We start from the raw sequence: 12,741 nt of genomic DNA, 5'->3' as shown, positions 1-12,741 counted from the left end.
GATTTTTATTTTTTGGGACTGAATGCCTTAATATACAGAATAGATGATATGGTCATAACGCACATGCATTCACTTTAGTGCAATGCTAAAATTTGAATATTGGTATCCTTCTGAGAAAACGTTGTTAAATTCAAAAATGCACAGAGTTTGTCTTATTTAATGAGGCTTACGGGGAATATGGCTTATAAAGGGAGTTGAGGAGCGTTTGGGGAACATCTGTAACGGTTCCCGTTACAATTAGTACTAGTTTAAAGTGAAATGGGACCTCCATTTCATATGCAGAAATGTTAAATTTATACTTAACAACTGTATTTTTTTTTCAATTTTGATTTACATGTATCTGAATGTTTGAAAGAAAACAAAAGTCAAAGAAAGCTCAATATAATGTTTATATTCAAGGTTATAACTGGATATTGTTTGTGCTGTATTATAATTTCTGAATCATCATACGATGAGAAGCCAAAATACAGAATATTTTTAGATCATTTTTGTTTGGAAAATGAAAATTATCAACATGCCAATTTTTCCCATTGTTATATTATTAATTACTTTATCAGTAATATCAAAGTACATATTAAATATCTATGTTATCCAATCCAGAGAGTAGTAGCAATCCTGGTGTGGATAATATTTTTTCCCGTGTTTCGTAGTAGAGCGGCAACACATTGTATGATAGGAACGTATATTAATGGTTTTGTCTGTATATGTGGGGATGGCCAAAGAAAGGCCAATGCGAAAGGAGTATGTACGGTGTTCAAATAATTCTAAGCCAGTACTCTTCAATGCACACACATGTTGTTTTTTTTTTGCTTTATATATATTATATATATCATATTTGTATAGATATACTGGTAATGGAAGTAACAAAACTGTTAAAATGTATTTTAATTTCGATTTTTTCATACATCTTCGTGCATTTTGAAGTACCGCACCGAATGCACGTCCGGCATTCTCCCTTGAGACATTATTTACATAGCAACGGACACAGGTTTTCCATAGTTAACCATGTATGGTTTTTGCCTGGGCGGTGTTTAATGTCTGTGATAGGGGTATATAATTTATTACATGTAAAATATTTTACAGATATATTGCAGTGCTTTATTGTTTCACATTCAATGTAATGAATGTTCAATATTTACGTATTGCTATCAAAATAAACGCCAGTTGCTCCAACTAAGCTAACCTGGCTTACAGCATAGGTGTTGTATTATTTGAGTTTTAATCTGTCAAATAATGATGAGTCGAGATTATACTAAAAGGGTCTCTGAGGAGACTTGCCCCCGAATATTTATGTAAGATCTGAATAAAAAATAATATAACATTGTAATTTTAAATCTTTGTCTTTATACTGCCTGTTTTAGTAAATGATACATGTGATCTTGTACTTTTTGTAACATTTTATGGTTAATATTTATAAAGTAGAAGTTAAAACAAAAAGCTTTCAGTATTTCTTTATCAAACGCAATTAAAAATGAGTTCTCCCTCTATCAGATGTAAGCAAATCAGATAACAAAAGTTTTACAATTCATTAGGAATTTAAGTTTTGTTGTACCTGTATTCTGATCTACATTTTTGATTGTCCCTATGCATTATTTAAAGTTGAAAAACGCTTAAGTTTGTTTAATTCTGTAGATGATCATTTCTAATATTAATTTCAACTGTAAATGGATACAAGATAATTACAAAAAATTCTCTGACATTTGTCTTAAAAATCTGGGTATCAACTAGATTAGATTCTTTAAACTAACAGTGAAAATCCAGAGTATAAGTGTACTAAACAATAATCAGCATTTGAATAAGACTTTAATAAAATATGTATATTAAATGAACTTTAATATGGCATTAAGGGAAAAAGGTTATATTTAATTATCGTTTCGTGTAAGTTACGTTTTGCAAAGTTAATACAAAGATGACCTTGCTTTTTGTAACACCTTTAATGAAATTTACTTCGCAAGTAAAGTTTTGTAAATGTCTTTTTTCAAGCAGTGTCGCTTTTGTGAACTGTCACAAGATAAAACACACCCTTTAAGCCTGGCTTAATGGTTGTTTATAGGTCCTTAATGATGGTTTAATGGTTGTCTTTAAGTCACCATTAAGTACCTTTAAGTAAAATTTACACCAGCATTAAGTTAGCATTAAGCCATCTCAAAATCCTTAATGGGTGCTTAAATGTAGCTTAAGGTCTTCAATCCCTTATAGGAAAAAATTCAATGAAATTGAAGACATAACAGATATGTAAGCATTGAATACTCAGTTTATTTAGACATACTTCCCATTTATTACCATAAGTATGTTTAGTGGGATGTGTCCTAATTCATGACCTTGAATTTTGGTAAGAGTTATCTCCCCTTTTTTAAATTAATAAAAAAAAATCAATAAAAAAATAAGCTGGTAAAAAAATTGTTCTCAATTATCATTCTGTTTTTAATATTTCAATGCATCTTTCCACCACAGGATTTATTGAAATTCAAATTATTAGAATTTTTATTTTGAAAACACGCTTTTCCCCATAGACTTCAATGCAATCTTTTTTAATTAACTACTGCTTAATTAATGAACTTTTTGAAAATTTCTCGTGGGCAATCCTTTTCCACTATAAAATGCTTTAATATAATATCAGAGTATTGTGTACTTGATGGACATTTAAGGGTAGAGAATTTGGTACCATTTGGGATTGAAATCCTTAATGGTAGCTGAATGCTGGCTTACAGGTCCTTAATGGTAGTTTTTTGACCACAATTAAGCTACCATTAAGCAACACTTACAGATGCTTAATGTCCAAACTCCATTAATCTACCATTAAGCCACCATTACGCCACCATTACGCAGTTGATAATACTGTTTTTAAGGGTGAAAAATTATTTTTATAGTGATTTGTTATCAAAATTATTAATGTCGAGTTCACACATGTCTTGATTCGGTAAGAATAATGAAATAAGAAAGAAATTCAATATTTAAAAAAAATGCCACAAATGGGGCGCAACCCAACGACCTTTTGAGTAGATGGCAGTTGCATATCCGTTAGGCTATAATCGCTCTGTATATGTCAAAGGAAAATATAAAACCTTTATTTTTCACAAAATTTGTTTGGACTTGTTAAAGTATTTATTTTGTTGAACGTTTCCAAAGTCTTGAATTGATTAATTAATCAAAATATAAATTATTTCATTTCTGGATCTTTTTAAAAGGCTTATATCACATTAATACATGTATTTCTAAACCGCTGAGTTCTTCTTTTAGATTGATGTAATGAATTCTTCGCTCTGTAACTCGAAGATTTAAACATGCAAGTAAAAAATAATGATTGAAATTAAATCAATTATAGACAAAACACAAAAATCTATCATCGAAAACAAAAAATGGAAATTCAGCTTCTACAATTTTTATATGTGCTGCGGATATTAACGGTTTTTGTGTCTACAATTTAGTGACAATCATAGCGTAAGATGTACCTGTTTACATTACAAAAACTTCTTTTAGAATATTGTAATGACTAGTGTTTATGTTCTAGATATAGAGTTATTGTTCTTTGTAAATTGTCGAAATCACGTTAGAGTTATCTTTCTTGTATGTTTCCGCTGCAGCCATTGTGAAAAACGTGTTTTCATCAGTCCTCTTTTCTTGAGGCATATTGTGGCCTACTACAGTGTAAGTCTTTATTTGTTTGTATTATGCATTTATGTTTAGGTGAAAAAATGATATGTATTATATTTTCGTGTTTATACTGTGAATCATTTTTGCATATTTTTTGGAAATTTAGCTACAGCATCTCGGCCATGCATGTAAACACGTGGTTTCTGAACCAAACTTTTCCAACTTTTTATCATACGTGCATTCATATGAGAATTTGTTTAAACTATATTGATAGCTTAAGTAGGGAATTTATTGACTGTAAATCATATGATTTGAGTAAGAATTTTTACAAAGTTTTATTGTATTCAACCCCTGTTTGAACTGAAAAGGTATGGAACACAGTTAATGTCATAAGTCAAATTGAGTTTATTTTGTATTTGATGTATGTAACTTCTGAACATTTTCTTGTATTTTTTCAGCTTTTTACCATACACTATTCAATAAATGGTTCTACTGCTGTCTCCGGGATAGTACAGTAAAAAGACTACAACTGGCCTGCTGTGAATGCCTTCAGCACCCTGACTCATCTCACAGATCATTATGAGTGGAAGTGACCAATCCAAAGAGGTTGCAGAATCAAAAAGTCATGATCAACACTTGGAAGAAAAATACTCACAGGAAGGTTACCATGACAGAGAAAGGTTTAGAACAGTTCCAACTCATTTCCAACTCTGACCAACAAGGATCTTAATCGCCTTTATGATTTGTCAGACATTGTAGACGAAATTGAAGCTGCAAAAGAGGATGCACAATATTCATGTCTTCTTTAATATTTCGATTGTTCTACTGGAATAACCCCAATAGTCAAGAAGCTCCCGTATGATCTTCAAGGAAAATGGACTTCTGTAGCAGTGAAACACATGACAGGAAATGGAGTGCCATTTCCTCCCTTCAAGGTTTTTGCAGAATTCATTCGCGAACAGGCGAGAATCAGGAACAATCCATCATTTGCCTATGGTGTTGAAACAAGAGGAGACAAACAAACCAAAAACAAACTGATAAATGTGTCCTCCAGGAAAACTAAGGTTACACAACCAACAAGAGAAAACTCGTCAGACAGGAAGTGCCCCTTTCATCACACTTTTCACTCCTTGAATAAGTGTAAAGGATTCAGACTGAAATCTCTGGACGAAAGAAAGAAGTTTTTGAAAGAGTACAATATATGTTTTCGTTGTTGTGACTCTAACTCTCACAAGATGCGTGAATGTAGAGCAACTGTGAAGTGTAAAGATTGTGACAGTTTGACCCATCCTACAGCACTTCATGTGGAGATTCAAAATAGGAGGCATTACGGCGGGGAGCCGCAGAATTCGTCTGAGGATGTGAGCACTGCATGAACACAGATTTGTAAAGGACAGTTTGGTGACAAGTCTTGTTCAAGAACGTTGCTTGTGCGTGTATTCCCACAAGGAAAACCTCAGCTAGCAGTCAACATGTATGCTGTAATAGACGACCAATCAAATCGTTCGCTTGCTAGCCCCAGATTCTTCACCTATTTTGATTGTGGTGGTGACGCCATAACTTACACACTGTCATCTTGTGGTGGTACTATAGAAACATGTGGGAGAAAAGCAGAAGGATTTGAGGCTGAATCATTAGACCATAGCTGTACCCTGAATCTCCAATCTCTCATTGAGTATGAGCAAGTTCCTTGTGTACGCGAGGAAATTCCTACGCCAGAAGTGGCCTCACACTACAGTCATCTGGCCGACGTAGCAAACCTTATACCGCCATTGGAGCCAGATGCAGAGATCTTGTTACTTCTAGGAAGAGATGTGGTGAAAGCACATCATGTACTCGATCAACGTATAGGACAAGGCAATCAACCATATGGACAGAAACTGCATTTAGGGTGGACTATAATGGGAGAGACCTGCCTTGGCAAGACGCATGCACCTGCCCATATCACAACTTACAAGACTCATCTCTTGGTATCCGGTCGAGTATCCTATCTTCCACCATGCACAAATGAATTCAAGATAAGTGAAAACCTAAACAGTGTGTCATATGGACTTGACACAGCAAAACCTGTTTTGTGTGAAAATGAAAGCTTTGGTAAGAATGTTTTCGAAAAGACAAAAGATGATGAGAAGCCTGGATTATCTGTTGATGACATGTCATTTCTTGAGATAATGGATAAAGAGTTCCACCAGAATGTCGTGAATCTGTGAGATCCGAGCAATGGAAGCGATGTGTTGGTTTTCTTACAAGTAACTTCTGGTCTTACTTCTCTATCACCATCTGGATTCACTATCTCAAAGTCCTGCTGCTTACTTTCTCTATGCTGAGACAGGTAAGTTGGACCATTCAACCACGTGCTGTCTTTCAAATGTTGAGCTGGTAGTGGTCGTGTAGCTTGATCTGCTGGGTTCTGTTCTGTCGGTACGAAAGCCCACTGCTCAGGCCTGGTCATTTTCCTGATGTAGGAGATACGATTTGTTACATAAGTGTACAATCGTCGTGTTGTATTGAAAATGTAACCTAACACAACCTTGCTGTCAGTATAAAACTTAAAGTCTGTGATCTGTAGAGACAAATGATCTGCAATTGAGCATCCAACTTCAACCGCTACCACCGCAGCGCAGAGACCACTATGTCGGCATAGATGCTTTTGGCCCCTTGGAAGTTGTTACCAGGAAGACCCGAGGTGGCGCTGCTAATTCGAAGCGATGGGCTATTCTCTTCACATGTCTGGTCAGTAGAAGTGTGCATATTGAGGTTGTTGAAGAAATGTCATCGTCGTCATTCATAAACGCCTTCAAACGCTTTGTCGCTATAAGAGGAAAAGTGTAACAGATACGCTCAGACAGAGGAACAAACTTTGTTGGAGCCACAGATGACCTTCAGATCAATACAGTCAATGTTGAAGATGGACCCTTGAAGGAATACCTATACAATAGTGGAGTTTGATGGCTCTTCAACCCACCACACTCCTCTCATTTTTGGTGGCGTATGGGAACGCCTGATCGGCGTGACGAGGCGTGTCCTTGATTCCATGTTTTTGAACATACCTCCAGGGAGTTTGACAAATGAAGTACTGACTACCTTTCTTGCAGAGGCATCAGCCATAGTAAATAGCCGACCATTGGTACCTGTGTCCACAGATCCTGATGACCCTCTTCCTTTGAGTCCTTCATTAATCCTCACTCACAAACCAGATTTTTCTGTTGATTGTGCACCTACTGACGGAAAGGATCTCCTTCGTTCACAATGGAGAAGAGTGCAGCAATTAGCAGACACCTTTTGGAAGAGATGGAGATCCCAGTACCTTCAAACGTTGCAAAACTACAGGAAGTAGAAGCATGAAAAACGCAACTTGGCAGTGGGAGATGTAGTCTTGCTGAAAGACAATTCTGTGATTCGTAACTCATGGCCTATGGATAGAGTCATCAAAGTATTTCCCAGTGTTGACGGAAGGATACGAAAGGCAGAAGTTCGTGTTGTGTATCGTGGAGAACATTTTGCCGTATTTGTGCGACCTGTAACTGAACTAGTTGTTTTGATTCAGGATGTGTGAATTGTGAGACTATGTACATTAAAGCTTTGTTTGAACTGAAGTATGATCTTTGAATATCGTACGCATGGTTTACTATATTTTCTTGTCACTGGAAGTGTATTTTCTAATTATTTTATGATTTATATAGTGATGTTTTTATAACATCAGACGGGGAGTGTAATGACTAGTGTTTATGTTCTAGATATAGAGTTATCGTTCTTTGTAAATTGTCAAAATCACGTTAGAGCTATCTTTCTTGTATGTTTCCGCTGAGCCATTGTGAAAAACATGTTTTCATCAGTCTTTATTTCTTGACGCATATTGTGGCCTACTACCGTGTAAGTCTTTTTTTGTATGCATTTATGTTTAGGTGAAAAAATGATATGTATTATATTTTCGTGTTTATACTATCATTACTATGACTCGTTTTTGCATATTTTTTGGAAATTTAGCTACAGCATCTCGGCCATGCATGTAAACACGTGGTTTCTGAACCAAACTTTTCCAACTTTTTATCATAAGTGCATTTATATGACAATTTGTTTAAACTATATTGATAGCTTAAGTAGGGAATTTATTGACTGTAAATCATATGATTTGAGTAAGAATTTTTGCAAAGTTTTATTGTATTCAACCCCTGTTTGATCTGAAAAGTATGGAACACAGTTAATGTCATAAGTCAAATTGAGTTTATTTTGTATTTGATGTATGTAACTTCTGAACATTTTCTTGTATTTTATTTTGTTATTTTTCAGCTTTTTACCATACACTATTCAATAAATGGTTATACTGCTGTCTCCGGGACAGTACAAATATCATATTCAGTTTCAATTCTTTTTGTTTCATGATGGGTATCATTGTTGTCCTTATACAATGAATCATAATTTTTAATTTGTTATATGCTTGCGATAAATTTAATTTTGTAAAAATAATTTATCATCAAAAGCTGTCTGTGTATGTTTCGTGTGTATAGTTTCCTGTTAGTTAACCGGACGGTGGACACACTTACTGAAGGTCCATTGTCTGACCATTTGGTATACTGTACACTATTACACTGTAATCTGTTAAACTTACCCCGTTTCCCAATGTGTATAAATCTGGTCGGATGTCATGTTAAGTCTGATTGGCTGTTTTTCTAAAAATCAATTTTAAAATAACAATCATTGAAGACCGACTAGATTTTGACAAATACTTACCGCTGCATTATATAAAAAATAACGAATTAATTCAAATTATTCATGATGTAAAAGTCAATTAAAAATAAACATTTTTATACCGGTAGCCCCCCTCCCCCTTCAAACAAAAAAAAAAGAGATTTTTTTTCATAAGAAGATATGACCTTATATTCTTGTGAATTCTGTATCGGAATGTTGCTTTTAATACTTGAAATAAAAAAAAAACATCTTTTTAATAAAAAAAAGTAATATATATTTTGTGTTCGTAGATAAAGATAATTTTTTTGAACAATTTTTTTTTCGGTAATAAAAAAATAAGATATTTTGCAGGGGTTTTCTCCCGGCGTGTAATAATTAATTCTTTTTTTAGAAAATCATAAACACTAATAATAGGAAAAACAATGCATGTTATAATTATGCATTTTAAAAAAAAGTATATACAGTAATGATAAAGCATGTGTTTAAATATTACTGTTAATGATTTTTTTTTAAATAAATAATTAATAAACACCGGGAGCAAGTCTCCGTGGCAATAGCAAACTTTGTTCTCAGTGCCCGAGTTTATGCATAATGACAAAAATGCTATATAGAAATTACGATCGAGACAAAATTATGAATTGAAATAGATTTTGCGCAAATGATATAGAAATAACTTAAAAAGTTAGTTCAAAGATTCGACGATGCTTAAAAGTTTACTGAGGTTTGACCATTTAGTCACCATTAAGCTCAACTGTAAGGTGGCCTAATGGTAGCTTAATGAAGTTTGGACATTAAGCACTTGTTAGTTGTAGCTTAATGGTGGATTACTGGTGGCATAAAGGAATTAACTTCTTTAAGCTACCATTTAAAGGTGGTCTTTCGTCTTGTGTACGGTTCGCTTTGTCAGCGATACGGTACGCTTTGTGGACGGTTTGAATCGTTTTTGAACGGTACGCAAATTAAGTGGGCGGAACCCTCTCGCATTAGTATTATGATTTTCTACTTAATTAAGTCGTTATTTCTTTCCTAAATTATTTATAAAAGTACCTTTTAGTAAATAAATGAAAGTGCACGTAATCATTTTCTGTTTTATATAAATGTTCCATATGCATCAATGTGTAAAAATGCATTATAAACGGAAGATATAATCAAGAAAACGGTTATATCAGTTGCATTCAATTTACAATAATAATGAATAATTGTACGTATATTAGACTACAAAGACTTTTTTGAAACAAAATTATCAGTCAAATAAGGAATTAAACACACATGTAAATAATCAGTTCTGAACTGGCTGGTAAAAAATAATATGTACACATGCATGTCCTCTATAATTTTGAAAATAAAATATTTATTTATGCCACCCCTCCGAAAAATGGTGGTTTGAAGGCACTCCCATCCATTTTTGAAGTTTTGTTTTCTTGTCAAACTCAAATTATTTTTATTGAAAAAAACATGCTAAAAATTTGTCAGCTTACTCATCTCGTTTTAATTTTTTCTTTCTGAATTTTTTTTTTATATTCTTCTGCGTGGTTAGATTGTAATCGTAATTCTAATGCGTTACTGTCGATGAGAACGAGTGGCGCTTTTTCAAAGAAATATACAGTAAAATGTCCGTTTTCTGCCAGTATACGCATTTCAAAACCATCATCTTAACATTAAAACGGAGCAGACGAATTTTATCTTACTCGGTACAATGAATGTGAAGTAAATTTTGAATCGATTTACTCAAAAAAATTAATATGCGTTTTCGCTCAATTTCTTGCAAAAAAAAAACTTTAAAGATTTACAATTTTTCATCAGAAGTATGATAATTTCATCAGGACGTTATATTACGTTGGTGCGACGTCATTATTTTCGTATGCCTGCAGGACTCGAAAAAAATAATTAATCAACAATTCAGTTAAAATAAAGCGCCATAGTTTCCAAAAGCGTAACACTATTTCAATGTCATGTGATTTTTAAATTTTCTCGCAATAAACGTAAAGCTAGGAGGGCAGAAAATTATAACAAATGTACATGGATTGATTAATTGATTGATTGTATTTAATTTAACGTCCCTCTCGAGAATTTGTCACTCATAGTGAGACATCACGGTATGCCGGTGATGGGCTTCAAATTTTGACCTTTACTCGGCACTCAGGGCCATTGATCTTTATCTTGCCAACGCCTGTCGTTGACACGGGGCCTCGGTTTTTAAGGTCTAATCCGAAGGACACGCAACTTTCACTTCAAAGTGCCGAGCGCATGGCAAAAGAGCAGTTGCTACCAACTTTAACGACTAGGTCAGTCGCGGCCGAGATACGAACTTACGACCTCCCGATCACGGAGCGAGCGCTCTACCGACTGAGCTACCGTGAACGTTAATGTAAATGGATATGAGAAAATAGAACATTTTACTGGATTTTAGAACATTTTCAAACATATGTATTTTTTGCATCATTTTTATCTATTAATAAAATATTCCCACTTTTAAATTGGAAATATTGCATTTGCTTTATGACCTACATTGTATACATTCAAGGTTCTCGTTCATTTTACTGTGTTGCAGAGTTTACGCCAAGCACTTATATTTCACCGTATTTTCGCGAACAAATTCGCAACTGAATCACAATTACACAATCACTCACTTATTTAAAAATTGCTTATTTGTCAAACAAATGGTATGGTCGTTCATACTGATAAAAGGGAAAATAATTCTGAAAAGCAGAGGAAATTTTGACCGATAGTCGAACTACTTAACATTTTTGAAAGTAGATTTGCCGTGTTTATTTATCAGGTTTCTTGATCGAGTTACCGCATTACAAAAAAGGAACTTCAGAACAGTAAAATATTTCAAAGAGTTCCTTGAACATGCTGAAATTTCAAAATTTTGGGCAATATATTTACATCAATTAAATGACTTCAGTAGAATGTTATGTTTGACTTACAATGCTTACATAATTCTAAAGCCGTGGCTCTATAGGAAAGACATTTTAAATATTTTTCATAAATAATACAATGTATTTTATTGCAACAACCAATTAAACGGTACATTGAATTGTGGAAACAATTTATTTGTCTTTGTTCCGTCATGCGTAAAGTCCGGCGAGGGTCAAGGAGATAATTGATTGATTACTCAGTTCTTTATTACTTGGGATGTACATCCCATAAGCAGCACAAGTACAACATTGTATTTATCAATTACATACAAAGTACAATAACATGTTATAAACTTACCAAATAGTAATACATACATTTATTGTATAGCTAATTGATTTAAACATTCCATTCGTAATTTATTAGCATGATATATATATTTCCGTAACTGATATACATCTTTGGTATTTGTACTACAGAATCATTGTAATAACTTGAAGACACTTGGTCTTCGGGAGTAGTAATGTTTGATGAACTTGTTTCTTATATCGTGAAAAACTGGACAAATGAATAAAAAAGGATATTCGTCACTGGGTGAAAAAACCAGTTTCCCATTGTGGGAAACCTTTTGCAAACCATATGGAAACCTCAAGATTACATTATATTTCCTTGTGGTTTCCGTGCAGGATACTGGGTTAGTCCCCCTTGATTCCGTGCAACGGAAACACCCTACGCTCCGATTCCATTAAGTTTCCCGAGGCTTGGAATCCAGTGGAATCGCGAGGTTTCCCTTGATTCCATAAGTTTCCCGTACGGGAATCTTAAAGATTCCACTGGCTTCCGTGCCTCGGGATACCTTATGGAATCGGAGCGTAGTAGTTTCCGTGGATGGGAAACTAGTCGGGAATCTTAAAGATTTCATGAATAGGAAACTGCTTGGATTCATACAGTAAACCTTGAGTTTCCAAAGGTTGGAAACCTGAGGGAATTGAAAGGTAGTAGTTTCCATATCATGGAAACTTATCAGGAATCTTGGGTTTTCCCTTGATGGAATCTAAATGGATTTATTGGAATAATTATTTTTTTTTTCTTGTTGAATTTTCTTTAAAATTCTCATATTGGAATTAGCTTATGAGAATCTTCAAGTTTCTCAGGTGGGGTACATTTGTTATTGAATATTGATGAGTGAACCTTGAGGATATAGTAAACAACAAAACAAATTTCAAATAAGATGACATTTGTATTCTCAGAAATTATATCAATAATACTATCTATTCAAATTCTCAACAAAGAAAAGTTTACGTTACTCAATTAAGTTACTCAATTCAGTTATTTAAGTATTATGTGAACAAAATAAATCTATGAAAAAGTATAACAAATTTTAAAGATATATCAAAGCATCAACATTGTATATGTACAACATAAAAAAAATCATGGCTTGCTTTTAGTTACTATTATAAAAAAAAATACAATATTTTATACTAAAAACCAAATTAGTGATTATTGACATTCAGGGATTCAATAAAGTTACTGCAGTATTAATATTATATAAAAAAAAATATGAAAAAGCATAACAATTTTTAATGATATGTCAAAACA

General features: G+C 33.7%; 1 long non-coding RNA gene across 2 annotated transcripts in view; it reads right to left on the bottom strand.

Annotated features, from left to right (window-relative positions):
* Positions 1 to 12,713: 12,713 nt before the first annotated feature.
* Positions 12,714 to 12,741, bottom strand: part of LOC134230563 (uncharacterized) — a 5,474-nt gene continuing 5,446 nt past the window's right edge. For both annotated transcript variants that reach the window (XR_009984378.1, XR_009984379.1), the window contains exon 4: positions 12,714 to 12,741. This exon is cut by the window's right edge and continues 267 nt beyond it. This is a non-coding gene — a long non-coding RNA (uncharacterized LOC134230563).

The sequence above is a fragment of the Saccostrea cucullata genome, unplaced genomic scaffold, assembly GCF_032062105.1.
Source record: "Saccostrea cucullata isolate Sc308-1 unplaced genomic scaffold, CSIRO_AGI_Scuc_v1 ctg5004, whole genome shotgun sequence".
Taxonomy (NCBI): domain Eukaryota; kingdom Metazoa; phylum Mollusca; class Bivalvia; order Ostreida; family Ostreidae; genus Saccostrea; species Saccostrea cuccullata.
This window is presented reverse-complemented; position numbering and strand designations above follow the sequence as displayed.